This window comes from Carcharhinus amblyrhynchos, unplaced genomic scaffold (assembly GCF_965287045.1).
Source record: "Carcharhinus amblyrhynchos unplaced genomic scaffold, sCarAmb.v2.hapA scaffold_38, whole genome shotgun sequence".
NCBI lineage: Eukaryota > Metazoa > Chordata > Chondrichthyes > Carcharhiniformes > Carcharhinidae > Carcharhinus > Carcharhinus amblyrhynchos.
In genome coordinates this window covers 2,976,906-3,003,109 of record NW_027649779.1, presented here as the reverse complement: position 1 = coordinate 3,003,109, position 26,204 = coordinate 2,976,906, and the positions used below count along the sequence as shown (strand labels likewise).

General features: G+C 42.2%; 8 non-coding genes across 8 annotated transcripts; 4 read left to right on the top strand and 4 right to left on the bottom strand.

Annotated features, from left to right (window-relative positions):
* Nucleotides 1-3,126: 3,126 nt before the first annotated feature.
* On the bottom strand, nt 3,127-3,199 carry trnat-ugu (transfer RNA threonine (anticodon UGU)). The gene has a single exon. It is a non-coding gene; the product is annotated as a tRNA-Thr (tRNA).
* A 1,061-nt stretch (nt 3,200-4,260) lies between these two features.
* trnav-aac (transfer RNA valine (anticodon AAC)) lies at nt 4,261-4,333 on the top strand. Its single transcript has one exon. It is a non-coding gene; the product is annotated as a tRNA-Val (tRNA).
* A 2,004-nt stretch (nt 4,334-6,337) lies between these two features.
* trnae-cuc (transfer RNA glutamic acid (anticodon CUC)) lies at nt 6,338-6,409 on the top strand. The gene has a single exon. It is a non-coding gene; the product is annotated as a tRNA-Glu (tRNA).
* Nucleotides 6,410-7,633: 1,224 nt separating this feature from the next.
* Nucleotides 7,634-7,715, bottom strand: trnal-uaa (transfer RNA leucine (anticodon UAA)). The gene has a single exon. It is a non-coding gene; the product is annotated as a tRNA-Leu (tRNA).
* Nucleotides 7,716-20,688: 12,973 nt separating this feature from the next.
* trnag-gcc (transfer RNA glycine (anticodon GCC)) lies at nt 20,689-20,759 on the top strand. The gene has a single exon. It is a non-coding gene; the product is annotated as a tRNA-Gly (tRNA).
* Nucleotides 20,760-21,189: 430 nt separating this feature from the next.
* trnan-guu (transfer RNA asparagine (anticodon GUU)) lies at nt 21,190-21,263 on the top strand. Its single transcript has one exon. It is a non-coding gene; the product is annotated as a tRNA-Asn (tRNA).
* A 2,173-nt stretch (nt 21,264-23,436) lies between these two features.
* trnae-cuc (transfer RNA glutamic acid (anticodon CUC)) lies at nt 23,437-23,508 on the bottom strand. The gene has a single exon. It is a non-coding gene; the product is annotated as a tRNA-Glu (tRNA).
* A 982-nt stretch (nt 23,509-24,490) lies between these two features.
* Nucleotides 24,491-24,563, bottom strand: trnak-cuu (transfer RNA lysine (anticodon CUU)). The gene has a single exon. It is a non-coding gene; the product is annotated as a tRNA-Lys (tRNA).
* Nucleotides 24,564-26,204: the final 1,641 nt, after the last annotated feature.

The following is a 26,204-nucleotide window of genomic DNA, read 5'->3' as shown; positions in this document are numbered from 1 at the left end:
ATAACTGAGAGGGGTTTAGGGCAGAGATTACTGATACAAGGCCCAGACTGTAATAACTGAGAGGGGTTGAGGGCAGAGATTACTGATACAATCCCAGATTGTAATAACTGAGAGAGATTTAGGGCAGAGATTATTGATACAAGGCCCAGATTGTAATAACTGAGAGAGGTTTAGGGCAGGGTTTACTGATGCAAATCTGTTGTCCTTACTCAGTCTGGCCTACATGTGACTCCAGATACACAGTAAAGTGGTTTACTCTGAACTGCCCTCGGGAACTGAGAGATGGGCAATAAATGGTGGCCCAGCCAGCGATGTCCATGTCCCATGAATGAATAAAAATCAAACCTCTCCATCTCACTCTCATTCCTCCTTCCTGATGCCTAACCAACATTTTATATAATTCCAGCATCACCTCCCCACTCTTAAACACTGTGTCTCGGCGAATAAAGAAGTGAACCGTGTGTCTCCTTAACCACTTTATCCTGTTACCTTCAGGGACCGGTGTACATGCACACCGAGCTCCCTCTGATCCTCGGAGCTTCCCGGGATCCTACTGTTCATCATGTAGTTCCCTTGTCTTGTTTGCCCTGCCCGAGTGCATCACCTCACACTGATCCCCATTGCCACTGATCAGCCCGTCTCTATCCCCCTGTAATCTAAGGCTATCCTCCCATTTACCACCCAAACAATTCTCCTATCATCCGCAAACTTACTGATAAACCTCCTGCATTTAAGACTAACTTATTTAAATAAACCACAAACAACAAGGGCCCCAACATCGATCCCTGTGGGACCCCACTGGATACAGGCTTCCAGTCTGAAAATCCCCCCTCCCCGTCACCATCACCCTCTGCTTCCTGCCACTCAGCCAATTCTGGATCCAATTTGACACATGTCCTTGGATCCCATGGGATCTTAACTTCCCGATTAGTCTCCCGTGTGGGACCTTGTCAAAAGCCCTGCTGAAGTCCAAGAAGACTACGTCAGAAGCATTGCCCTCATCTACACATCTGGTCACTTCTTTGAAAAAATGCTGCAGTTCTGGGATCCCCAGGATAGGAGGGATGTGGTAGAACTGGAAAGGGGGTAGAGGAGATTTACCATGATAGTACCTGGCCTGGAGAGTTTCACTTCATTGACTCATAGAATTCTTACAAAGCAGAAGGAGGACATTCAGCCTTTCAAATCGGATGTTCCGCCAACGAGCAGCGGCCGGGCCGGAATGGGCAAGAGGTGACACTGGGCGGAGCAGCCTGATTTTTCCTGATGCCCCCCACCTCATCAAATTGAGTTAGCGATACCCCCACCTGCCCCGTGTTCCCCCCAAATACATTTGCCCCAATGTCAGCATGGTGGGACAGTGGTTAACACTGCAGCCTCACTGTGCTAGGGACCTGTGGGGCATTTGCACATTGTCCCCGTGTCTGTGTGGGTTTCCTTCCCCAGTCTGAAAGACATGCTGGGTTAGGGGGCATTGGGCCGTGCTTCTTTCTTTATTTTCTGTCTTTATGTTCCTTTTTTCCCTTTTTCTCCCTCAGTGTTACCCCAACAGGAATGTGGAGACTAGGGCAATTCTCACAGTAACTTCATTGCAGTGTTAATGTAAGCCCACTTATTAATGACACTAATAAATAAACTTAAACTGCAGGTCTGGGTGCTGCTGTGACAATGCACCCTCTTGTTTAAACACTCTGCAATGCTGAGACTGGGGAGAGGAGTGAACAACAGGGAGCAGCATTGCAGCTTCTCTCCCCCCATTGAAACTGGGATTGTTGCTCCATCTGCTGCACCATCCCCACCACATCCACTGGGGGGCAATCTGGACAATGGGCTGCAGGCAGACCTCACTGCGCCTGCGCCACAATCGCACCCAACGCCGGCGGCGTCCATCTTACGTTGCCAGGGGAGACGGCGTCCCGCGCGCTGCACTCTGGGGGAATTCCGGGCCGGAGTGGGCAAGAGGTGACGCTGGGCGGAGCAGCGCCCGGGCGTGTTACAGCGACCCCCGGTGGTCAGGAAGGGAAATAGCAGCAGCGCAGTCTCTGCCCAAAGGCTTCCCCAGTTCAGCTGCTCAGAGACACTGGGAACCTCTTCAACTGGAAACTTCAGCTTCTCACATTCACCCCCTGTGTTCAGTCATTGTTTAATAGACAACCTCTGTAGGGAAACTAGAAACAATTTGTTCACATTAAAGGGGATGGGAATCTGGACCATTCTGCTCAAAAGGCTCTGCTTGCCCTGAAATTTCAATTCAAATGTTCAAGATGAGAATTTATAGATACAAGTCATGTTGCATGTGGAACGCTCATGATGCCACAATAAGATCAGTGCAGACATCTCACAGGATTGTGTGACTGGAGAAGATGTCAGAGGTGGAATGGTTAAATACAGAGCTGAAATTCAGTTTTGGGTAAAGAAAAATGGCAGTACAAAGAAAACAAAGAAAAGGAGCATGCCCTTCGGCCCTTCAAACCTTCACTGACCATCCTGCCATAAGATAAGAACATAAGAAATAGGAGCAGGAGTAGGCCATCTAGCCCTTCGAGCCTGCCCCGCCATTCAATAAGATCATGGCTGATCTGAAGTGGATCAGTTCCACTTTCCCGCTTTCTCCCCATAACCCTTAATTCCCTTGTCTGTGAAAAACCTATTTACCCGTGACTTAAATATATTTAGTGAGGTAGCCTCCACCACTTCAACGGGCAGAGAACCGCCAGATGCAAATGGTCACTAAAAGCACGTGATTTTTTTTCATTCAATGTGGCAGCAACAACAAGTAGGTCAAATGCTTTGAGTGATCATTTGCAGACACCTCGTTATTTTTAAACTCCAGTCTGCCGGCAAAGAAGATCAAAATGTAATTTCCCTTCCAATTATCTGCTGCACCTACATGCTAACTTTAAGCATTCCTTGTACAAACGCATCTCATATATTCTTAATATCAACATTTATATTTTTCAGATCGTCAAATATGTTCTGGTCTTTCGATGTTTTTCACGAAGAAGAATATATTTTTGCTTTCCAAAATTGCACCCGATCTGCCCCTCCAATCATTCGAGCACTCTGTTTTGTCTCCCACTCCGTCTGCCTTTTCCCTACAGCTTGGATTAGCTAAACTTCACCTAGAGGCTCCAGCGAGAATTGAACTCGCGACCCCTGGTTTACAAGACCAGTGCTCTAACCACTGAGCTATGGAGCCAAATGCTGTTAATTCTTTCCGGTACGAGTAGTATTATCGGTGGATTGAGGAGCAGGATGGGGTTTGAGGTGGGGGATTTTTGATGAATGTGGAAATGTCTGAGATGGAGAGCAGGAAGTTAAAAGACGCAACTTGAAAGTGACATGATTTGACATGTGTGATGTGTGTGTATCTGACATGTATGTTGTGTATCTGACATGTATGTTCTTCAGAGTTTATCGTTAGTGTTACATCTCTGACTTCTCCAGCTCCGATGCCAGTTCATCCAGCTGGAAGATTTAGATGTTGTTCCCTTCACAGACGCTGTGGGGCGTGTTTTCATTAAATGAAGAATTGACCAAAAAATGATTCACTCCGTGACTGGGAATCGAAACCGCGTCACGGCGCCGATCCTGATCACTGGACCTTCAGCGATGCTGATGTGAGAGATTTCTAATGAATTGACCATCTCTGTATCCATTGCTTTATTTCCAATAATTTTCAACAAAAATAAGTCACGATGAGAAATGACGGGAAGCGAAAATGACAAGATTTGAACCTCAGTTAGAAAGTTCCAATCCATCCTCTGGGCAGGGATTGCAGTCTCAATGTTGGCAATTCTGTCGCTTATACCGACAAACAGCCATTCAGCCTGTGTTCCTGTCTGTCTTCTCGATCGGAGTAACTCCGTTTGATAAAGTGTCATCTGGACTCGAAACGTCCGCCCTTTTCACTCCTTACAGATGCTGTCAGACATTGGGAGATTTTGGAGCATTTCCTCTTTTCCCATCCGCAGTAATTTGTTTTTATCACTGAGTACAATTGATTGAGATTATTCGAAGAAAGTTGAAAATGATGCATTAATGAATGGGCAGAAATCATTGCTCCCTTAGATATTTGCCAGAGGAACTCTTTTAAGTTTTGGTGTTCGGGATAAGTTGTACAATCAGATTGAAAGTAACGGTTATCTTCCTGAATTCAGTGACATGGGATCTCAGTCTAACCATCGGAACCTGCAGCAACACAGCGTAGTTGAACATTGCAGACAGGCAGATTCGCTGTGCTAGGGTGAATGTCCAGTTGTTTCTGTAGTGTAGTGGTTATCACATTCGCCTAACACGCGAAAGGTCCCCGGTTCGAAACCGGGCAGAAACATTTATTAAGCTTTCTCTTGTGGTGGAAGAGAAAACTGTTTGATTTCAATTTGTTGCTCAATATGAACCGAACTTCGATGTTAAGCACGTTATCGTTGATCTGATATCACCCTCAAATACTTTCTGTGAAATTATAAACACGTTATTTTGACGAAAAGACAGGGAAGTCAATTTTGACACCGAGCATTTATCCACATCTTGTTCAGTCTACAACAGAATTTATTGGGTTTATAGGTGCAGATTAATATGGTTAATCACCATCTGAAATATCTGATAGTAGTGTGTGCTCAAACAGACAGATACAAGTGATATTGTAAGTGAAGTAGGGGAAATGGCGCACATTTCACAGAAATGTTTTTCATCACTAAGAAACAGGAAAAACCACCCAGACAGATGAGGGAATCGAGATTCAGTGCGGATCTACTGGACTTTCCTGTAACGGACCGAATTTATGTGCCTGAATGTTTCAATCCCATAATAAAAATGGTGGTCAGTTCCTTTGCCTCCCGTTGAATTCCTCCCTGTGGTAAGAGACGTGGATTTATTTGACCTGCCCGTTCATAAGAGAAAGGGAATAACCAACACACTACAGCAGTGCTGCGGGATCAACGGAACTAAAGAGACTTGTATAAAATTGTAAACAGTGCGGTCATGCTGCAGTTCTGGAACAGGTTTTCAGAAATAGAATTGTGGTCAGTGACACACTACTTTAGAAGATACTTGTTACATATTGTCACAGTCTCTGTGGCGCAATTGGTCAGCGCGTTCGCCTATTAACTGAAAGGTTGGTGATTCGAGACCACCCAGGGATGGAATTTTACTAATTTCTCACCATCAGCATTCACAGTAAACAGTTGCCTGTTGGCAATGGGTCCGTGGGTGCCAATAAAAAAATAGCTGTCAATTGTTCCCGGCTGTACTGTTATCTGGTGTCATCAACATTATTTAATAACGATTGATTTCTAACACATCACATATAACATTATACGTTCCATTACACCACTAAACTTTAAAAAAAATACAATCGAAACATGGACTTGTGGCTGAGCATTTGCTCCAATTCCATATTCCTGCTTCCATTCATTCCTGGATAGATCATAAATCTGTCGAACCCAAACTGAAATGTGTTCAATGATGGAGCATCAGAACCCTCTGGAGTAGAGAATTCCGAAGATTCACCAGCCTTTGAGTAAAGCAATTTCTCCTAATCTCAGTCCTAAACCATCAGCACCTTATCCTGAGATTGTGCTCCCGTGTTTCAGATTCCTGGATCAGGAAGAATAATGTTTCAGTTTTTTAATGCTATCTATTGTTTCTCATTAAAGCTGTTGAGATTTTCCTGCATTTTCTGTTTTTGATTCAGATTCCAGCATCCTCAGATTTTGCTTTGATTCTGTTTAAAATGCGGGGATCCAAACTGCACAGACTGTTCCAAATGTGGTCCCAGCAAAACCCTGAATTACTGCAGCAAGATTTCAAACACTTCAAAACTTAACTCCGTGCTCAAGGCTGGAAGGAGAGTGTGACAGTGGATAATTCTCACTGTGTACATTCCTGTGATCAGTAACTGGATCAGGAAGATGAGAAATCTGTGTTTCTTCGTACTGTTATCTGTAAACTCCATCTCCCCTCAATGCCGTGTATCATCCCTTCGCTTTCCCTGCTTTCCAGTTTGGTAAATGACTTGTCCCCGTTACCCCCCGTGATGAATTCCTGCCGTGTGTTACCTTCCAAGTTTCACAGGAGCCACAGTGATGAGGTTGGTGGGTTTTGGAAATTGAAAGTGTCACATGAGCAGTTTGCGGGACTATTTCACCTCACTGTCCATTTCCTGTTCCAGCTAACAGGAATCACTGCTTTCATTGGCTGAAACAGTCACTTGTGTGTGATCTAAACATGGCAATGTGAAGGATAAACTTGTATTTGGTGAATTCAAAAGTCTGAAGTAAAATAAATAGCAATTGGTTCATGCACAAGTTCATCTTTTAAAACAATTGCATCAGCTTCCCTGGTGGTCTAGTGGTTAGGATTCGGCGCTCTCACCGCCGCGGCCCAGGTTCGATTCCCGGTCAGGGAATGTAGATTTGTTGCTGTACAACAATCCTGCGTTACTTCCCGGTCTGTCGGAATCAGTACCAAGGATATTTCCTCTTTTACGTCTGAATTGGAAATGTCACATGAAAAGAACAAAAAAAAAGAGAGCGATAGACTACAAAGCACTGATGACATAAAATGCTGATGTTAAAATTTGGCTGTTAATGGGAGAAATTTTTTTCCTTCTACTGACACAAATATCTCGCAGATCTGGGTCCAAATCTTGTGCTCAGTGACAAGAAAAGACTTCCATTGAATTAAGCAGGAACTCTCCTACCTCCAGTGAAGAAGAGGCAGTTTTCACTCAGAAGCAGTAACTGTGAGATGAAGTGGAGAGGGGGATAAGGACAGGTTAAAGCAGTGTGAATTGTCTCAAGCCTGGACACTTACTCGGATTTTGCAAGCCCATGCCAAAAGGTGGGGGTTACAAGTCGTGTTTCATGAACGCAAAATCCCGGTTGAAGCCGTTCTCTGTATTTGGAATTTGGCTATCAGATCTGTTCAGTGATTCTGTGTTGTGGTGTGTCTTGAAGGCCGCCTTGGAGAAAGCTTACCCGAAGATCGGTGGTTGAATGCCCTTGACTGCTTAAGTGTTCCCCGACAGGAATGGAATAGCCTTGTCGGCTGTGAAGCGGTGTCCATTCATCTGTTGTAGCGTCTGCATGGTCTGGGCGATATACCATGATACGGAATATCCTTTCATGCAATGGATGAGGCAGACCACGGTGGCCCAGTTACATGTGTATATATCGCCTACCTGGTGGATTCTGTTCTCACGTTTGATGATGACATCCATTTCGATGATCCAACACATCTTGCAGAGGTTACCGTGGCGGTGGTGTGTGGTGTCATTGTCGCTGTTCTCCTGCAGGCTGGGTAGTTTTCTGCGAACAATGGCCTGTTTGAGGTTGAACTGTGTTTTGAAGGCAAGTAGGGGGGTGTGGAGATGGCCTTCGCGAGATATTTGTCTTCATCAATTGCATGCTGAAGGTTCCCAAGAAGCTTCTCCACTCTGGGGACGTACTGGAGAAGGAAGGGACTCTAACGTTGTCCCCTGTATGCATTCTGAGGAGGTCGGTGAGTTTTTCTTTTTGCAATGGCGCGTCGGAACTGTCGATCGATGAGTCAAGCGCAATATCCCGTTCTTACAAGGGTGTTTGTCAAAATAAAAACGAGACCACGCACACCCCTGCGTTCAACTGCTCTGTGGTAGTGGTGGGATTCGAACCCACGCCTCGAGAGAGACTGGAGCTTAAATCCAGCGCCTTAGACCGCTCGGCCACACTACCACGTTAAACAGGGTGATAATCCTGTCATTTCACTGCATTGATACTGAAACATGTTAAACTCAGTGGAGTTGGGATGGGCGATGAAGAAATCGTCACCGAATCAGATGTGCAGCAAACAAAAACCATCTCCAGTCAGAAACACAATGAGCTGCAGTGAAGAGCCGACTCCATTTAAACTGTCCTTAACCTCGTCTGCTCCTCAGATGGGAGAATATGGCTTCCTGTTGAATTTGCTGCGAGTCTTTACTTGAGAAAGGACAGGACACAAGGCGAGACTGCGATTTGTGCCTGCTGCCGGGAAATAAGTGATATTCATTTTCACGGATTGGAGGAGAGCAATAAAGCTTCATTTCCTGACCTGCAATCAAAACAGCAGTGAAAGTGGATTTGAAACTGATGTTTTCTCACGAAGATTTGAATCTCACTCACTGCTCTGCTCAGCATTCATTCCTTTAGGTGACTGCAGAATTAATTCTTCGTTCAATGCAATCAAATCCTTCCAAATATTCCAGTTTGTTTTTTTTTTCCTGTTTCACTTTCAGATTCCTTCATTAATGCTCATCAGCGATAACTTGCTAAACTCCAGCCAGAAATTGAACAAGACTGAAACCAGTTGTTGATCTCCTTGATTTCTGGACGTTTGCTTCTCCTCAATTCTCTCTCCGTCTCTGTGTCTGTGTGTGTGTGTTGCTCTGTGCATCAATGTGATTTTGTTCCCAGAAGGAGTGAGCACATTTTTACATCACAAACTGTGTTCACTTTTTCATTCACCTCACTGGCAAATGGTACAGAAAATAAGAACATGTTTGAAAGTAGAGAGAAAGATTGACTGATGCTGGTTTCTATTCTGATTGGCTATTGCTTATTGATTCGGTATCTGTATGTCACAGAGGATAATTGGTATTTTCACTGATCAACACTTAAACAGACAGTGGATTCATTCGGTGTGATGGTGGGTGCCAGTTCTATATCTGAAATCACATCAACAACTTCTATCAGTTACTGTGAACACAGTGTTTCTAATAGTTTGGAAATATACCAAAGCATAATCTAATGCCTCTTGTATTATTTGAAATGCATATTCATAGATCTATTTGTATATCAACTTACTGAATAACAGTGAGAACAACAAAGCTTGAACAATGTTTCTTTGTTGCAGAAGGACACACAGTGTGTCTATATTGGGAATATAAGTAGAAGCAGGAATAGAGGAAAACTGTGTGGCTCACGGTGCGATCAAGCCTTCATCCTTTCAAATAACAGCTAACTTTCCGGAATAATTTTACTACAGGAATATAGCAGCAGTTTAATTTCAGGGCTTTCGTTGCCTGGATTGAATTCAATTCCCTGTCTAGATGTTGTGCAAATTGTTATAACTCGAAAATGTTACTGTTTTGAATAACATTATATTGGATTCTGAAACTTAACTCTGTTTTTCTCTTCATGTTTGCTGCCAGACCTGATCATAGAGACATAGAGACAATACTTTAAAACAGAGATGAGGAGAAATTTCTTCAGCCAAAGAGTGGTGAACCTGTGGAATTCTTTGCTGCAGAAGTCTTTGAAGGCCAGGTCATTGAGTGTCTTTAAGACAGAGATAGATAGGTTTTTGATTAATAAGGGGAAAAGGCGGGAGAATGGGGATGAGAAAAATGTCAGCCATGATTGAATGGCGGGGCAGACGTGATGGACCAAATGGCCTAATTCTGCTCCTATGTCTTAGGCCTTACTCCTTATGGTCTTACCACATTCTGAACCCTCTCCTTTTCTTCTCTATGAACGGTATGTTTTGTCTGTATAGTGTGCAAGAAACAAAACTTTTCACTGTACTAATGCATGCGACAACAATAAAACCAATCAGTTTTCTCAAACGAGTGCATTACTCAGTTGCACCTCGTTTACAGCCCGTTATCCGGCTCTCACTTTGTTTCTTCAATGGAGTTAAATTAACCGTTGCAGGTTTTAGTTTTTTTAGTCAGGTCGCTTCACTCTGTTACGTGTTTGTAAATGACCCTTTCTGTTGCACCTGAAACAACATAATTCCTTAATCAGCATGTTTCTTCGGAATGTTCTCCCCAACACCAAAAGTAAGGTCCTGCCCTTGAAGCTCCAACTTTATTTTGGGCTATATGAGGGAGGATATGGTGACAATGGAGCTGTTTCAGAGGATGTCCACCAGATTGTTTCCGGGGATGAATGTTTCCGAATTGTTTCCGAGGAGTGATTAAACAGTTGGGTTCGTACTTTCTGGATTTAGAAGGATAAGAGGTGATCTTATTGAGATATATAGAAATTCTAATGAAGACTGATAAATAAATTGTAAGAAATGTTTTCTCTTATGGGGAAGTCTCGAATAAAAGGGCACAGATATCGGTTGAAGGCTGGTAATTTAAAATGGAGATGAGGAGAAACTATGTGCGGCAAAGGGTCGTGAATTTATGGAACTCGCTGTCCTAATACAGCGGTGGTGTCTGAGCCGTTAAATGGTTTCAAGATGGTGATACATATATTTTTAACGTAAAAAAGGACAAGGGGAACAAGTGGGGAGGTGCATTTGAGGCCAGGGAGAGATCAGCCATGATGAGATTGAATGGCAGAAGAGTCTCGAAGTTCTGAAGTTTCGTACTTCTGTTTCTGGTCCCAATGTCTGTATGTTCTAGTATTTTTTGGGGGTATGTTCATCAGTAACCTCTGTCACACTCTTGAATGTTATGATCGATCATTCCAAGTCCCATCCTCGGATGTGACGTATCCAGTCATAACATCAGCATGGATCAGAGCAGCATTTGCAAGCACCAAGTCCATAGCATCATCCATGTGGCAAAACCCTCTGTGAAATTCAGAAGCTCATCACTGCCACTCCAATCCAGTCCAGGATACTTCCAAACACTTTGGAACAGGATATATAGGGCATTGATAATTTATTTGAATGCAATCAAGATACCAAAGGCATTCTGGATTCAATATGCATCTTATCCATTGCAGTGGGATGCACATTTACCTCGCTTGTTTCCTCCTGGACCAAATCAGGAATATTGAAATCGCATCAGGTAATGTTGTTTGTGTCGTCAGGAGAGCCTTGTTTGGAAACACAAAGGGTGCATCGTTGCTTTCCTCTTTTTTTGCAAACTGAACTCCGTATTATCCATACAGGAAGCAGCTTGTGCCATCAGACCCTAAACAGGAAGTCACCAGTGCTCCTTTGCACTCATGCAAAGAATTTCGGCTCCCTTTTACTAAAAGTTGCACAAATTGGAAAGAGGCCTATCTCATTCCATGAATCTTTTGTGAACGAATTGATTCAGATTGATTGTAAATATGAGAGAACAGCTTTACTGTTGTATCTTGCGGCTATCAGACGAAATTTACGTTTTGGAGACAGTGGAGATAAGATTCTCCTTACAGTTGAAACATTGTAACGATGTATTTGTGAATTAATATTTCCAAATATGAACTTTTGTTCCCTTCATTTTATAACTTTCGATAGCCCTGGATATTTAGGCATTGTTGGTCAATACCCCTAATGGAAGGTAAAGTAAAAATAGAAAAGCTAGATAACCATAAAAGCCCTGGCAGCATCACCGAATGGAAAAAAAAATAAGAAATGTCATGTGAACTCGAAATATTCACGCTGTTTCTGTCCTCATAGATGAGGCCGGGCCTGCTGTGCTTATCCAGCATTTTATGTTTTTATCTTCACCTTCCGGGGTACTTCTCTTCTTTTATGGAAGCTGAACTAGTTGCATTTAGTCTTTATCAATTGTTTTGTGTCAAATCCTGTCTTCTATGTTTGTGGGCCCAGGAATCTGGACGTGGAAAAGCGCCTCGTGCGCAGATGACAGAGTTTGAGGACATGTTTTCGTTAAATTTCAGAAAATGTTCTATCATCTCGGGTTGAATGATACCAAAGCTGGATATTTATATTTCTTTAATCTGGTAAGCCAGTAACAGTTAATAATCGGACTCTGTGTCTCTACGTGAATGTAGAGTAACTATGGGGCTCTCAGGGCTTCCTGGAAAGCGCCTGACGCCAGTTAGTTCAGACAATGGATTGGGGATTAACTGACAACAGTTTAGACAAGTTATACATTATTTATTACATATCGTGCCTTAATATGCCACTGTGGATATGGGAGTGAATGCTTGGCCTTACATAGACAATCAGGGCTAAAGTTTGATATTAATATGCAATTCAGGTGGATTACATTGAATTGATTAATTAAATAATTTGCCAATGAGTGTCAGGGGATATTTTACCCCATTCTTTAATTCTTTCCTAAACTGACTCTGGGTCCCTGCATAAATAAAAGGGTTGACGCAGGAACTCAAAAGCTGAAGCATAGTCCCACTTTCATCCAGCATGTATGCTAAGTTGCTGGAATCAGAAACTGAGGAGTATGTAACATTCGCAAGTTGAACATAGAGAATGGTTATAAAAAATAACAAATACAACAAGATGAAACTCCCCGAGATACAGAAGAGTAAAACAATAGACTTCCTCCGTTTCTTCATCTCTGGGTCACTCGGCTTCTCTCCATTGCTCTGTGCCCGGAGTCTCCTGCGGGCTCTATTGGCCATTACAATGTGCCTGACAGTCAGCACATTAAGCAATAAAATCAGAATGAATGGGAGACAAGGTGTTAAAATGATAAGAGTCCAGTCAAATGCAGTCCATATTAGTGACGTATAAAATGTTGCTATTCCATTACAAAACCAAGGTATGCCGTCGATGATAAATGACGGCTCATATGTAAAGTACCAGGGAGTATTAACAACACCACTCAGAACACAAACTGTCCCTATAACCCTCACCGCCGTTTTCTTGCTGCAATATTTCGCCTTCAACTTCTGGCAACAAATGGCAACGAATCGATCAACGGTAAACGCGACTGTTGTCCAGACGGAACAATCTCTGACTCCATAAATTATCACAAAACTGAGACTACAGACCGGAGTGATGGAGAGGAAGCTGAATGGGAAATAAATACGGGCAATCCGGTTTAATATCACAGCTGCAATAATGACCATGAGATCTGTGACCGCCATTGATATCAAATAGTAAGTGATACATCCAGAGAGACCGCATCTTCCACGGGCTAGGATCACAATCACTGCCAAATTTGCTGTGTTGTAGACAAAATAATCTCAATGAATATGCAAAATAGAAAAATAGAAGAGAAAATCATTATCGTATTGAAGCATCAGGAAGCAAACATGATGAGAGATCAGAATTGGCAATTCTAGTTGAAGAACCCTCTGATTCACTGATTTAAAACAAAACTCCTAAAATGAAGCATTTCTTCAATACTGCACTGAACTGTCAGAAAAAAAACATATTGAATGTTAACCTCACTGTTTGATCAGCTACAGGAAATACAATCAGTTTGTGTCTTGTCCCACCAATAGAGAAGAGAGAAGACACGACCAAGTCATTGGCAAATCCGATGGCTATTAATATTAAATATATATTAATATAGCAGAAATGCATCACATAATTTTCATTGTACAAACATGTCAAGTCCCTCAAATGCGAGAAGAAAACTGGAAATGTATTTCATTTAGAACACAAGAGCGTGCTTTGAATTGAGAATGGTTTTGGACTCCAGATTTTTAATTCATTGAAACCATTGAAAAAATGGTTGAGAGTAGTGAATAAATATCTTCTACTTGCAAAGTTAACAACATGATTCAGTCAGTAGAACTGCCAAATTGTAGTGGACTTCAGATCTACTCCAAGAGTTCAGCACACATGAAGTTTTGCATTGGCTATGATTTCATCTCTGGAATAAAAACAATAACCTGAGACACTGTCTAAATAAAACGTTAAAAGAAAATCAACACCAACTTTACAGAGGATTGTCTTTCCCGTTGCAAGCAACAAAACAATAAAAACAACAAAAATACACGCACATCGGGATAAATTTGTGACTATTCATTAACAGCCTCAACAACGTAACAGAGCTACATTTAGATTACGGCAATGTTCCCACAGCCACAGTGACAAACCATACCAGAACTTACTTTACTCTGAGGATAGTGTTGTGGTAATGCAGCCACAGTGACAGCATGGACAACCAAATGGTTCACCTACAATATGAGTTGGGAATAGAAAGAAGGCGAACTTGTAAGATTGAAGTGATAACATTACCCTGGTTAAGGTAATATAGTATATTGTTAAAGAGGGTAAGTTATGCAGGTAATGCAGAGACATATCGGTAAAAGCGAGAAACAACACATTACAATAAGCTTGCTTCAATTCATACACAATCATGAGACCCAAATCGTTAATTACGTCAGGAAATTTGCTCCTTACGCTTTAAGTAATAGACATTGTTTGTGATGCACGTTGTCATTCACTATATTGATAATGTCTGCTGCCAAACTGCCAGAATAATGGTACCCATTGTGTTTCCACTCGCCCAGTCTTGTATTCTGTTCTCTTCATGTTCAATGAGAGCACAACTAATTGTATTTCCAGTCAGGTCAAGTAATTGTGCCAGGCAGAGGGAAAAATGTAATGATTAAAATGGAGGATGAAAACTGTCATGGTGCAGAAGGTGAATCTCCATCAAAATAGGGTAAATCACAACAGGTAAGAAGAAGATTGTCAACTTAACTGAGAAAAAAATATCCCACAATATCGGTACTGTAGAGAAACATTTTGGGAAAAGAAAATAGAATTGCGGGAGGGATAAACAATGATTTTCATAATGAATAATTCATCGTTAGACTTTACCTGGAACGCCAATAGCAGCAATGACGGGATAATAAATGGCAAACAGAAGATCTTTCGGTGATGAGTGCATTTCGATCAAAGTCCCCAATTGTCTTCTCCACTGTACTCAGAGATTACCACATTTATCGTTGGTGTCAGGCTCCAGGGAGACAATTAAGTGATCTGTTTTTTTTATACATGGATTGTGCTAATCAAAACAAACACATTGGCAAAGTTATTGTGCACCATGTGTTTAAGATTTTTTTTCATAGGTTCTGATGTGTTTCCACTCTCAGAGTGTATAGTATGTTCCCTGTTAAATTATTCCATAAAAATAATGAGAATTAAATCGTGGATTTTTTAAGTAGTGAAATGAGCATTGTACAAAAGACAATAAATGGGTTTAATCTGTTCATGCTGAGTTAAGTAGTCTCTGCATCAAATAATAATGAACAGTTTTGTTCAAGTCAAGAATGAAAACGCTGCCTAATTCTCTCTCCTGGTCAATATCCAGTCTACACGATGAGCAATCATGTTCCTTCTCGTGGAAAATCTCTCGGACTGTGCAGTTTATTACATCTGTCAGTGCATTCATTGTGGAACTATACAGGTTAACACACTTACATGCGGTGAGCCAGATCCTGCTTATGTGCTTTAATTAAATATTACCTGATCCATTTCAGCATAGTTGCACTCGATGTTCAGATCAGCACCATTAAAGTCAATCGGCAGACAAATAGCCCACTCAATGAGAACTTTGTGAGAAAGTTAAACGAAGTTCCCTTCAGCAAACAAATCACCTGCATTTCCACGTTAAAGAAAGGTCTAGCTAAGATTTGAACTCAGATCGCTGGATTCAAAATCCAGAGTGCTCACCATTACACCACAGAACCCAACCCACAGCAGCAGGCTGAAAATCGTCGCTCAATACTTGTGCCATGTTGAACATCGTCGAGAAATATCAGTCCCATTGTCCAATCCCGTCTATGGCCAACACCAATTCGTATTTACATTGCTCTTGCTGGTTCCCCCTGTAAAAATGAGTAGGCTACCTTCAACTGCATTACAGTTCACTGTAGCTGACTATATTCAATGAACAATGTTAGCATCGAACTGATAGAGACATTACTACAGTAAATCTACTGAACAGCATCAGCTTATCACAGCTGTGCTTTCACCACGCTGGAAGCCACCGTGAAAATATAAACAATTTCAAACCTCAGCAGACAGGAAGGAGTGTGTGAGTGCCGACAATTGGCGCTGTACACATTCCTGTAATCAGTATCTGGGAGAATCAGGCAGATGGGCCTGATGGCCTTGTGGTTAGGATTCGACACTTTCAGGGTCGCAGGCTATCTTTGATACATACAGATTTAATGATTTTTTTTATAAACAAACCAGCAATACTTGCTCGTCCAAAGCAGCTCGGCCAGAATCGGTGGAGTGAGATTTGCACTTTTGATTCCGGGTTGGAAATGTCACATGAGCTGCAGGTCAAGAACAAACACAGATAGTGAAAGACAGTGATATGATGCAAAACGCTGCCGACAGAAATGGTGATACAAGGTCAAATCTGGATGGTAACAGGTCAAATTTAACCATTTGTTTTGACAGAATTATCACTCATTTCTGAATAAAATGACAAGAAAACATCTCCATGAATGGAACACTAAACTTTTTGACCTTGACCGATTGCAAGCAGTTTTCATTCAGGAAGCAGTAACTGTGAGATTAACAAAGCAGAATGGAGAAAGTCTCAGTTTGAGAGGCGGCACTGCCGGGAGAATAGAGAGCTGAATTTCACCCAGAAAAACAGCAAAGTTTAAAAACAACGGGTTTTGAAAACTTCAGCGGGGATCTCAACCTAAAACAAAACACTTTTCACTTGTCCATGAAGGATTAGCAGGTGACAGGCAGCGCCGTGTATTACTGTGCACTGAGAGCCACAGAGAATGAGGCTCTCGCCGGGCTCACAGATAATCTGACACATGGTGATAATCAATGATTCAATGTCAGGGCAACACATGGGGTTGAACATCAGAGAAAATTTACTCACAGTGAACGTGACAATACAGTCCAATGCCTCACTGAGGTTAAGGATTGTCACTGTTGGGGAATTTGACATGTACTCATAATTTACTCATATTACTATCGGATCAAGTCCAATCCTTCCCCATTCACACAAACCCGCAGATCTCCCAGGTGAACAACGTCATCAATCTGTACTTTAAATGTTCCAGATCTTTCAACTGTCTGACAGAGCACACCTTTCAAAAGTGATCAAATATCAAAGGCAGAATCAGAGTTGCTACATATTGAAGTCGCTGAGTTAAAATTATTGACTGTAACATGTGTACTTTATAAACAAAAGCCCCCAGTTACAAACAGTCGAGATAAAAATATTGGACGGATATTTTGCTGGAGATTAAAGTCCACAAATGCTGATGCGGTGACTATAGTTTCACCAGTTTCGACTTTCACTCGAGGAGTCAGAACTGCTTTGTAGAAAGTTAAATAATTCTATTTTGCTACTAATTGATGTGCGGGCTCGTTGGTCTAGGGGTATGATTCTCGCTTAAAGTACCTAAAACAATTAGTATGTGAGAGGTCACGGGTTCAAATCCCCGACGAGCCCTTCGTTCGCGTCTTTTTGACCAAGTCAAGCATTGTGATTTGTTTAAGGTGTAAACGGCGGGATGGCTTTTTGCTGACTGGCTCCGAAAAAAAAGGCACAGAGTTTTCGAGCACGGAAAGAGCCCACTCAGACACCCACATGGCAGGAGCCCACACTCATCATGTCCGCGTCTGCCATGTGACATCTGGACGGGAAACATTCGTTCTGATTCTCGCTCCACAGATAGTGTCAGAAATACCGACAGCACCCAGTATTTTCTGATTTTATTTCAGATTTCGAAAGCCCGCAGTATGTTACGTTCTATTAGGCTTTATGTTTTGGGCTAGCAAGTGCTGACAAGTGGCAAGTAACATTCGCGCCACACAAATGCCAGACAATGTCCAATGTCCATAAGAGAAAATCTAATCACAGCCCCTTGACATTCAATAGATTTTCCCTCACTGAATCGCCCACTGTTATCAGGTGAGAATGATCTCTCCCCACTGTGACTGCGCCGACGAATCTACAGCTGGGGTGGGTAATCGAATGCCTTCCCACAGTCCCCACATTTCCATGGCTAATTTAACCTTGGAGCTGGACAACCAGAGGGAGCTGAATGAGAGGCAGCGACAGAAACGGGAAGAGAAGCGACATGATAGCGTTTGGTAAATGACTTGTCCCCGTTACCCTCCGTGATGAATTCCTGCCGTGTGTTACCTTCCAAGCTTCACAGGAGCCACAGTGATGGGGTTGGTGGGTTTTGGAAATTGAAAGTGTCACATGAGCAGTTTGCGGGACTATTTCACCTCACTGTCCATTTCCTGTTCCAGCTAACAGGAATCACTGCTTTCATTGACTGAAACAGTCACTTGTGTGAGATATAAACATGGCAATGTGAAGGATAAACTTGCATTTGGTGAAAAAAAACAGAAATAAAACAAAAGGCAGGTGGCTCATGGATCAATTATCATTTTATAAATTTTGCCCAAACTTCCCTAGTGGTCCAGTGGTTAGGATTCGGCGCTTTCATTCGCCATGACCCCGGTTCGATTCGCGCTCAGGGAATGTAGATTTATTACTGTACAACAATCCTGTGTTACTTCCCGGTCTGCACCAGTTCTGTCGGAATCAGCATCAGGAAGATTTCCTCTTTAGGATCTGAATTGGAAATGTCACATTTAAAGAGCAAAGAAAAAAGAGTGCGACAGGCTCCAAAGCGCTGATGTTACAAAATGCGGATGATTATTGGAAGAAAGATGAAAATGATGCATTAATGAATGGGTAGAAATCATTGCTCCCTTAGATATTTGCGAGACTAACGCTTTTAAATGTTGACACAGCCTAGCTGAACATTGCAGACAGGCAGTTTTCCTCTGTTATGCCTCCAGCTGTTTCTGTAGTGTAGTGGTCATCACATTCACCTCACACGCGAAAAGTCCCCGGTTCGTAAACCGGGCAGGAATATTCATTAAGCTTTCTCATGTTGGATAAGGGAAAACTGTTAAATTTAAGTTTACTGCTCAACATTATCCGAACCTCGATGTTAAAGACATGTTATCATTGCTCTGATTTCACCCTCAAATACCTTCTGTGAAATAAGGTGCACTGACGGGAATGTTCGATGTTGATACCGAGCATTTATTCCCATCCCGTTCATTCTCCAACAGAATTTAATGGGTTTATAGGTGCAGACTAATATGGTTAATTGTGAGCTATATTACCCGGTGATTCGATTGGTTCTCTTGGTCAGTTATGGTTGCAATTCAGCGATGTTCAATTTCAGAAATATTCAATTCATAATGAAGACATATGTGTTAAATAATGCATTGATACAAAATATTGTATGATTTGTATGAAGTCAGAAATGCTGAATTTTATGAAAAATTTGACAAAATAGTGTGCATTCTCTAAGACATGCTGAATTTTGTCTAAAATGTATTTGAGGTTAGCATTTATTTAATATCCTAATCTTATTAAATGATTTGTTTCCCGAAAAAATACTTAAAATAGTCGGTTGCTGTTCATTAGCAATTTCCGAACATTAGTTTCTCCAGAGAAGTTGAAAATATGCTTGCCGGCATTTGTCTGAATAAGTATGAAGGTATTAAATACCTTTTCCATCGGAAGGAACAAGGAACTTGTGAACACCTTTTAAGGGTCCGTACTGAGCCAACCAGGAGTACGAACCTAGAATCGCCTAGCTCGGTAGTCAGTTGCAGTTATCCATTGCGCCACTGGCCCGCAAGTAAAAATGCGTTAGTTGTTACATATTAACTCGACGTTTCGAAAGTTTCAGGCACAAGAATTGTCAGAAAGTTTGCTTTTACTTGTGAGGAAAAGGTCCATTATTGAGATTGTCTATATTCATTTACTATCAATCCTAATTGCCCTTGAGTTGAGTAACAGCACTTGAACGGGCTGTCAAACTTTTCTCTCGATGAGGACTTGGTGATAAATTTAAACGAAACGCCCTTCAGCCAATCCATCATCCGTATTTGCAAATTAAAACAAGGGCCCGCCGAGATTTGAACTCGGATCGCTGAATTCAGAGGCCAGAGTGCTCACCATTACACCACAGAACCCAGCACGATGCTAGACCCTGAAAATCGTGGATCAATACTTGTGCCAATGTGAACAGCAGGGAGAAATATCAGTCCCGTTGCACAATTATTCATATTTATATTTCCCTTGCTGGTTCCTCCTGTAAAAATGAGTAGGCTACCTTCCACTGCATTAAATTTCACTGTAACTGACCACATTCAAACACCAATGTTTGCATCGAACTGACATAAACCTTACTGCAGTAAATCCACTGAACAACATCAGCTTATCACAGCTCTGCTTTCATCACATTGGAAGCCGATGTGAAAAATATAAACAATTTCAAATCTTAACAGACACGAAGGAGTGTGTGAGTGCGGACAATTAGCGCTGTGCACATTCCTGTAATCAGTATCTGGGAGAATCAGGTAGATGGGATCCGGGTGGTCTCGAGGTTAGGATTCAGCGCTTTCAGATGTCACAGACTGGCCTCGATATATGAAGATTTAATGCATTTTTTTAAAGTAAGAGTAAAAAGCTTTGGGGTTTTCCTTTATCTGACTTGCCAAGGACTTCTCATGCTCCCTACTAGCTCTCCTCAGCCCTATTTTTTAACTCATTCCGAGTTAACTTGTAACCCTATATAGGTGTTATCAAGTGTTGAAAGTGGAAGTTTGTCCTGGTGTCGCACTGGGTACCAGCTTTGAAGAAATGTAGCAACTTAAAGCTTTTGCAGAATGGCATGATGCGTATTGTAGTGATATGAGTTGAGTGGAAGAGACAGTGTGCAAATGATTTGAACAAGTTTTAAGCGTGTTTAGACTGATGCGGTGAAAGCAGAGGCATATTTGGGAGAATGAAACTGTGTGAGAGGGGGACTGTTGCAGAGTGCTTGTGTTTTGGAGGGAGGTTGAAAGTTTGAGATGCGGTTGTGAATGAAAGGAAGGTGTTGAACAGCATGAGAGGCTTGTGCGATGTTGCGTGTGAGATTTGAGTGAGGGCATTTGTGGGCATTTGGGGAACGAAAGGACAAAGTAAGGAAATTACAATGCTGCTGAGTGTGAAGGAAGAGAGAGCATGTGGGGGCAATAGCAACAAGAACAGCATTGGTGGTTCAGTGGTAGAATTCTCGCCTGCCACGCGGGAGGCCCGGGTTCGATTCCCGGCCAATGCAAAGCTTCTTCTTTCTCCGTTCACTCTGTATATTGAACCGAATGTCATGCCGAAATTGGGGGAAAACAAGGGAAATATTAAGTCTTGGAACTAAATCCTGAGGGAAATAGATCACAATATTCGGAAGGAGGTGCAGTTGTGAATGGTGTTATTGGTGAATGAGTGGAAAGTATCGGATCTTTGGGCTACTGGTGGTTAGTTCCCTTCCCTCCCGCTGAATTCCTGCCTGTGATAAGAGACATGGATTCATTTTACCTGCCCGTTCATAGGAGAAACACACCACAGCAGTGCTGCAGGATCAACGGAACGAAAGAGACTTGTATAGAATTGTAAACAGTGCGGTCATGCTGCAGTTCTGGAACAGGTTTTCAGAAATAGAATTGTGGTCATTGACACACTAGTTTGGAATATGTTTAACTGTAGTTGTCTCAGTCTCTGTGGCGCAATTGGTCAGCGCGTTCGGCTGTTAACCGAAAGGTTGGTGGTTCGAGACCACCCAGGGACGGAGTTTTGCTATTTTCTCACTATCAGCATTCACGGGTAAACAGTTGCCTGCTTCAACTCATTGAAAAGTCTGGAACTACGAGAGAGTTTGGCAGTGTACAAGCTGAGACATTGTATATTCCTCTGATTCTGTGTGTGCCCTTGTATCTTTAGAGTTACCAGGATCTTTATATGTCTGCGCCTGAATCTAGTGTGCCCCTACGTCTATATGTGTCCCTGAATCTGTGTATGCCCCCCTGTATCTCTGTAGGCTCCAGTGTGTGTGTGCGCCTTTTTTAAGACTAAACCGTGAAAATGTCTGACAAACGAATTGCAGAGGGCAGAAATGTTTACCCACTAAGATTCTGAATTTGATTAACGTCTGGTAACTGCATCCAATGTACAATTTGAAGTTTCAAATAATCCCAACTTCAATCTCCACACATTATCACCCAATGGGAAATGAAGAACACGATTTATCTGCGGTACCTGGTTATGAAAAGGGCGAATACGCCAGCCGAGATCCTTCTATAAACTCCAATCTCGGACAATATCGTTCAATATTCATATTTCAGTAACCGGTTCGCAGACTCACAAGCACCAGCGCCTGCAGTCGCTGTTGTCCGCCAGCAGATGGTGGTGTTGTATCACTTTAATCACAAGACCGTGCAGCAGGTTTGAGGAGATATTTGAGGAAATTTTATTTCCCTGTTTCCATAGAAAGAGAATAATTAGTAAAGCAATGGCATTAATATCTCTGTCAGTAACATTCACAGGGAAATCTGGCCAAGGATAGCGAATTTAATACTTGCATTCATATTTACCTTCCCGCTAGTGAACATGTTGATTACCAGCTAATTATTGTATAAACTTACATTTTAGTGATTTAAAGATTTGTCTATTTTCTCATCCTGACATTATCAATAATATTTCATTATAATTGGACGCATATCTCTTTTTCGCTGGATTTTCCATTCCTTGGTGCTCATTTTTTTTCCCCTTAGTCCGTTTAGAAATCCAGCCGAAGCCTGCCTCTATGTTATGTTCTGTGTATATTTAAATATAGTAACTTGTTATAACTTTTGACTTCAGCACAATTCGAGCCCTAACTCACTCTGATCTATAACAAACACTGCAAACTGCATGAGCGCCTCAAAATGTCTAACTGTGCACTGCTTTGCGTTATTAGCTCATTATACCAATCTCACTGTCGAATGCTGACACAGGATTTTATTAAGTGTAATCGCAGACAATCCAATTTTCTGTTCCGAGCTGCAATCTGACTCTGAATGTAACTCAATGGGAGTTTGGGGCTAGTATTTCCTGGACATTATCATCTCAGTATCCATCGTAATTTCCCATGCCCTCCGCACCGCCCCCCCCTTCACTCCACGCCCCCAACGCCTCCCTCCCCCCCTCCACCTCCACCCTCCACCTCCACCCTCCACCTCCACCCTCCACAAACTCCACACCCCCACCCCCGGCCGCTTCCCAACACCATTTATTAATCTCGATTCCACGTCTTCAGTTCACCATCTTTAGTTTTAATAGTGACATTTATCAATGAGTTGGAGCGATGGAGGGTGAGAGGGCGGGGCTAAATACGCGGGGGTTCAGTTAGATTTCAGAACTGGTGGAGTCACCAACTCCCACCCACTTTGACACGGTGCTACTCCATTCTGGAACGGGATTGATGATAAACTGTCAGCTAAACAGAACATTACACTCACCATGTAATCAGTTTCTGGAGGTGAATGTACCTGAAAGCAAAGGAAGGGAATATCATTTGCTGCAGATGATAGACTGACTGTGTGACTATATCTGTAGTGACAGTGACCTGGGATGAAGCAATGGAGACAGTAATGATAATCAATGAGATACAAATCTCAGATATCACAGCAGAACTGTGAAAAGCTAATGTTGTTCAGCAGATTTCCCACAAGAAGCTATAGAAGAGGCAGAGGCTATGAATGATCTTTGAATGTGGTGAGCTACAGTGAAATGTAGTGGAGTAGAATGTATTATTATTCATTTTGACAGGAGGAAGCAGCAAGGGATTGCTGGGATTGGGCCAATGGATTTATTTTGTTTCTCCAGGCAGTTCAAACTGACTCAATGATCGCTCCTGTTTTCCATGAGGAAGGAATTTCATCCCCTCCTAAATCTTGTGCTGGTCGGCAACAATAAAATCTATATTCCCTGGCCGGGAATCGAACCCGGGCCGCGGCGGTGAGAGCGCCGAATCCTAACCACTAGACCACAAGGGAAGGTGTGGGCATCTGCATTAATCTGACCGATACATTGCAGCGTTTTTCAAATTCTCCAGAAAGGTTTGTCGAGGAAAAAGAAACTCATGTTTTGATAGAACAGGAATGACTCCTTCAGCCCACAGCAAATTACAACAGATGCTGAAACTTAAAAGAACAACTTAAAATGCTGGAAAATCTCACCAGGCATGACGGTACTTCTGGAGAGAGAATGTAAGACAATGTAGTTGAGTCTAAACTGCCCTCTGAAATGGCCCAACAACATAGTTAGTTCAGTGGGAAATAGGGATGGACAACAAATGCTGACAATGAAATCTATATTGTGTTAGCAGCATTTTATGAAATAATTAGTAATTTTCATTTTGTTTCATTTCATGTCAGACAGGGTGACATATTCGGGGCTCTTATTATTTAAAACCTCAGCCCTTTAACTATTGAGACAGTTATGGTTCAGTCAGAGAAAAGTGATCCACTGTGGTCCAAAAGAAGGAATTGTAGTTGCTGCAAATCCCACCTCAAAACGGAAAATGTTGGACGATTCATCAGTTTCAACAGCTTCTGTGGAGGGAAAGAGAGTGAATGATACAGCTTGCTGACCTTTGACCCTAACTGGAAGAAATTGATGATTTCGCGGTTTTCAAACAAGTACAGAGTCAAGCAAAATAGAGAGAGAGGAGGGAAGAACAAATAGTCTTTTGATAGGATGGAAGGCTGCATGATTGAATTACAATGGAGATGATTGTTGTTTCCACTGACACAATCTCGCAGATCTGGGTTTAAATCTCATAATAAATGAGAACAAAACCTCTCGCTGAGTTCAGCGCTAAAGTCACCGCCTTCCAGTGAACTGCAGGCAGTTTTCATTCACAACTGTGAGATGAACAACGTAGAAGCGAGAGAGACACAGTTTTAGCCGTGACACTTCTGGAGGAACGAAGGTCTGGAATTCACCCAGGAATAAGTCAAAGTTTAAAAATATTGACGCCCAACGTGGGGCTCGAACCCACGACCCTGAGATTAAGAGTCTCATGCTCTACCGACTGAGCTAGCCGGGCACATACACTGCAGTGCTCACCACTGTGCTACTACCACGCTGCCCTTTCTACTGCATTCAATGCTACTGCAGTTCACTCCATTGACAGGAATAGTATCAACCAGTGATAAACCATCGTGTGGTGATTCTGCTGAATAACATTAAATTATCTCCGTTAATGGGCCATCCAACGTTGGGCGCCATTGATTTGAAACTTTGCTGCTTTTCTGGGTGAACTCCAGCTCTCCATTCCTCCCGCAATGTCACCGCTCAAACTGAGTCTTTCTCCTTCCCACATTGTTAAACTCACAGTTACTGGTTTCTGAGTGAAAACTGCCTCCACTTCACTGGGGGTGGGAGAGTTTACTATTTCATTCAATTAAAAGTTTTCTTGTCATTGAATCAGAGATTTGGACCCAGATTTGCGAGATATTGGTTTCAGTAGAAACAATAAACTTTCCCCCACTACCAGCCAGATTTTAACCCGTATCAGCATTTTGTACCATCAGCACTTTCCAGCCTATCGCTCTCTTATTTTTTTTTTGTTCTTCACATGTGACTTTTCCAATTCAGACACAAACAAGGAAATCTCCCTAATATTGATTCTGACAGTTGCAGACCTGGAAGTAACGCAGAATTGTTGTATAGCAATAAATCTACATTCCCTGACCGGGAATCGAACCCGGGCCGCGGCAGCGAGAGCGTCCAAATCCTAACCACTACACCACCAGCGAAGCTGATGCAAGCTCTTTTAAAATGTTCATTTATTCATGAATCACCTGCTTTTTATTGTATTTGGGATTTTTTATTCACCAAATGCAAGTTTATCCTTCACATTGTATCCTTCACAAAGTCCTTGTCTTTGTCAAAACTGAGTATGTCATGTCTCTATTTAGATGAGAAAACACCACGCTGGTTAGTAATATACTGTATACACTCTCTCAGTAATGACTGAACTGGACCCAGTCTGCATTCATATTAGTACAGGTGCTGTATCGATATCTGGTGCATTCGGCTCTGTCTCTGTATTACTCCACAAAACTCGTCCCTCATTTATATTACAACAGATCATATTAGTTGGATTGACCATGCAAAATTGCCCGTTATTTTCCTTTTGAGTATGTGGATTAGCCATGGAAAATGTGTGGGGCTAACGGGGATAGGGCAGAGGGGAGGACCTGGGTGGGATGCAGACTCGGTGGGCCAAGATAACCTTTCTTCTGAACTGTAGAAATTCTATGGCTGTATGTCAAAGAAATATCATAGACGTTTGCGTGTTTATTTATTTTAAATATTCTATTTTCTAATAACCCCCTTTGGAGAAATGAAATCTTTTAGCAATTCCCCTTCAGTTTTCCCAGTGATAACCTTCAGCCCATCCCTTCCACGAATGCATGGAAACACCAAACAGTTCATGTGTTTCAACTGAAGAACGTTTAATATGTAAGTATTTATTGACAACCATTCTGTTTTATGTTCTTGCATACAAAATGATTTCAGCCTCACTATTTTGTTCCCGGTGTTGACTTATCTGTCTTTAGAGATCTGTTGGAAAACGGATAGGCTGACAATGTGTGACAGCAATATTCACAACGGTTTCAACTCTCTTCAGTTCAGCAACACATTGTTAATCAATGTTCCTTTTTTTTGCCAAAGTGCATGA